General features: G+C 30.8%; 1 long non-coding RNA gene across 1 annotated transcript; it reads right to left on the reverse strand.

Annotated features, from left to right (window-relative positions):
* Nucleotides 1-2,872: 2,872 nt before the first annotated feature.
* Nucleotides 2,873-4,022, reverse strand: LOC149512604 (uncharacterized). Its single transcript, XR_016332030.1, has 2 exons — nt 3,842-4,022; nt 2,873-3,235 (listed from the first exon to the last, which is right to left on the reverse strand). It is a non-coding gene; the product is annotated as an uncharacterized LOC149512604 (long non-coding RNA).

Genomic DNA, 4,022 nt, shown 5'->3' on the forward strand with positions numbered 1-4,022 from the left:
GTTGATTTGTTCTCAATAGCATGTTGCAAAAAAGATCACTATAAATGAGCAAGTGTACAGTTATAGAGTCCCTGAGTTTGACAAAGAGAAGCTAAAATATTTTGTGACATTTGTTGGCTCTTCAACAACTATAACTTGTTCATGTCACATGTTTGAATTTTTAGGCATCCTTTGCAAGCACCAATTGGCAATTTTGATTAAGAAAAAGGTGTCCTCATTACTTGACCATTATATTTTAAATTAGTAAACAAGAGATGCTAAAAGGGGAAAAGTCGAAAGCATCTTGGATGAAAGCTTGATAATGCTCCAAAATCTTCAATGATGTTGTTTAATTGTGTCATGGTTCATTCTTTAGAGCCTTTAGGAAAAGCTTCAAGATCTTAAAAGCATTATGATGTTGCAATTGGAGGTTTACAACAATTATTTGAAAAGCTTGATGCTTTGAAAATTGAAGATGAGAAAATTAGTAGCACCGATGTTTTGGCAAGTGAGAATATTCTTAAAGATACTGTTTTAAAAGATCATGAGACAATTTTTGAGTCATAATATAACATTGCTTGATCCTCCTCTTGCTATTACTAAAGGTCATCCTCAAACTCTAAGAATAAAAGGAACTTTAAAGCAAAAAAATAATTCAAAAACATGTTCATTCTATAAACAAAAGGGTCATACAAAATGCACATGCTTTCTACTAAAGCAATCAAGGTTTTTTTTTTTTTAATTTGGTGTCATTTATAATATTAGAATTTCTTTATTTTTTAGTTTTATTTTTTAAATATTTGATTCTAGTCAAGAGAGGGTGTCACATTTTAATGCTGCTAAAACTTTTTGTAATAAGTCCCTGATCTAATAGTATGTAGGATTTTTTTACACAAATAAGATAATTTTTTTATTTTTTTATCAGTCTTATCAAAATTATGGATCACTTGAAATATCATTGCATAGTTAGGATTCAAGTGCGGCTCAAAATTGGTATCAAGGACAAATAAATATGTCTTTAGAATCCCATCATGCAAATTTCATGGTAAAACATTTTACTTTTATATGATTTAACATTTAAACATTGATAAAATTTTATAGAAATACCTTATTTATATATTTCTTTTTAGCACTTATTCATGATTAATTTTTTATTTAATTTTCTTGTAGGATTTAATATCGGTCGTGCAACGATTGCCGGTTGGGACAAATAAAAAGGTTTATACTTACTAAAGATGTCGGCACTTTTGCTTTGTAATACATTTGGCACTTTTGCTTTCCATTGTCTTGATCTGAATTTTTTAAATAAAATTGCAACTTGATGAATAATAGATTTATTAGCTGTTGAATTTACTAGGTATTTATTGTGTACCATTAGATTGGAGTTTTTATAGAATAATGCTATAGCTGCCTTCCCTGCACTATGTTGACAAACAAATTAGACAACTTTGTTTGGTTTGTTCACCTTTGAATTTTGTGTTTTATCATTGGGTTTTATTTGGAAGGGAATTATTCTCAAATGTTCATTTATTTTCAACATATTTCTTGTTTTTTATTTTTCTTTGAACAAACCTTTAAGTAATATATTATTGTGATGATTGCCCAACACTAATTGGTCTATATGTAATATTCTAAATATTATTTGTCTTCATTCATACATGGCATTCTTCAGTTCAGTAGTTCAACTGGGAATCACAAACAGTGAATGAGACAGTAAAGGACCAAGGTGAAAACTTCATATTGAGAATAATTTTTTTGACAAATTACGAGCTACAGGTTTCTTATTGGTTCAATGCTTTCCATTTAATTTGTGAAAAATAAAAATTTATTACGAGTTGCAATCTCCAAAATAAAGATTGGATCTAGGTGAAAAATTCCTCGCCTGCTGTAAGATAAAGAATAGATGAGGGAAATTTTTTGTCAAGTTATGAGCTACAGGTTTCTCATTCCTGTAAAACCACTGAATTGGCGTCTTCCTGTAGTTTGCAATTAGATTTTAGATTCTTTTGTATGGTGGAGTTGAGATTGCAGCGAGGGTTGTAGTACACTAGCTTTCGGCTTTAATGAAGAACGCGTTTAAGTTTTACTGCCGTCCTGTGAAAAAGATTTTGTGAACATATGTCCGGAGGATCAGTTCGAAAATCTTGATATCCTCGATACATCTATTTTCTATATTGTTTTTTTAGTTTTTTTTTTTTTTTTTTGGAGCAAGTGCTTCATCTTTTCTAGTCTTGAAGTAGCCACAGATGGAATAAAATTCCATGACTGAAAATCAAATCATATTATTTGGTCCAATCATCACTGGAAATTAAATCACTTTATTGAAAAGTTTCCATAAGTCGTGTGATGGAACCATACATCATGTCCTTCATGTGTGACAGTCTCTGGATAGTAACAGAGAGATTGAAGGAGGATTCTTATTTAACCATCTGCATTCTTGATTGAATGTTTTGTCTTTATGAGATGGGCTGTGTTTATACCTTAATCATGGTTTACCTGCCGAAGTCAATGGGCATGGTGAAGCTGGAGATGAGAATGCTTGCAATGCAAACAAGAAAACTCAGCGGCATCTGCAACAAAGCCTGAGGTTCCAGGTACAAAAGGCAAAGCTGGGGAGCCTAATGGAACTGACTCTGATGATTCAATGTGAATTCAAGTTCCATGCAGGGCTTTTATGGTAGTTATGTGATTTTAGTGAGGAATTATAAACAAGGTCATGTGCCTTGATCAAGTGAGCCGTGCATAAGTACCTTTCTTCAGCCTCTGGCTTCTCATACATCAGAAGCAATGCTTGAGCTGCATCACACATATCTACTATCGATCAAAGTTTTTTTTCCAATGAGTTGTATCCTTCTAAGCATCAACAAATTACAATGAAAAATCAAACAGAATCAAACTAGAATCCCACAAGAAATATCATTTTTAACTTCAAATGAAAAACTTATACCATATCCTTGCAAATTTCTACAAAAGAAAAGGCAAAAAGCAGAAAGCTGGAAAGACCATGGTTACATGACTAAGAATAGTAAAATTATGTCCAGGTTTCAACAACAATAGCTCCGATCCAATGCTAATAATTTAACATTAAAATTTAAAAAGCCAAGTAAATTTGGTAGCAAGAAAACAACAGCCCCAATGGACAGAACAACAAATCTTTTAGCATTGGCTTCAAGAAATGCTCTAGACATATTAAGTGTTCCTTTACAGCCAGCTCAAATTGTCTACCTTCCTTAATATGAGTAATCGAGTTTGTAATCTGTGTTACCAGTCAAAAGAGAGGTTAGAATAACAGATTACAATGGTTACAATAAATCTCTATTTTTATCAAATAAATAGGATTACAAGCTTATTAACTGAAAATTGGCTTTCAAAATTATGGTGGATTGAAAAAGAAAAAAAAAACATACTTTACAAGGATTTGAGATAAAAAAAAATGTAATCAGTTCCAACTGAGATAAAAAAAAAAAAAAAAAAAAAAAAAAAAAAAAAAAAAAAATAAGAGAGATAAAAGCATACTTTACAAGTTCTAGGAATTGGTTTGTATCACACCCAATAATTTTTTCCTTTAGACATAAAAGAATATTCAAAATGAGATAAATATTGTAGTGATGATGAATGTTCAAACTGAAGGGAGCATATAATTGTTCAAATGTTCCCAGATGGCCAATAATCGACTAAGGTGGCAAAAGATTGATATAGTCTAAACTGCAGATCTGCAATAAAGTAAATACATACATATATATATATATATGTATATATTTATATATATTTATAGAACCCTAAACCCAATCGTAAATGCCAATGCATTAACCAGAGGATAAAAAAAAAATTTAAGAACAAAAAACAGAAATTAAGAACTTACAATTGAAAAAAATATGTTAAAAAAATAATGATCAATAGCCTTTACTTTAATACCCAATCACATGGGTTTCTCTTGAGCTTCAATTCCTTTTTATGGTCAAGGGATTCTAAGAAGGGATGTGAGAAAAGAGGCTAACGAGGTTTCTACAAACTGGAAAAGAAAACTTGATAAAATTAAGGAT

The sequence above is a fragment of the Durio zibethinus genome, chromosome 22 (assembly GCF_047325235.1).
Source record: "Durio zibethinus cultivar Kanyao isolate XHJ-2024 chromosome 22, ASM4732523v1, whole genome shotgun sequence".
Classification (NCBI taxonomy): domain Eukaryota; kingdom Viridiplantae; phylum Streptophyta; class Magnoliopsida; order Malvales; family Malvaceae; genus Durio; species Durio zibethinus.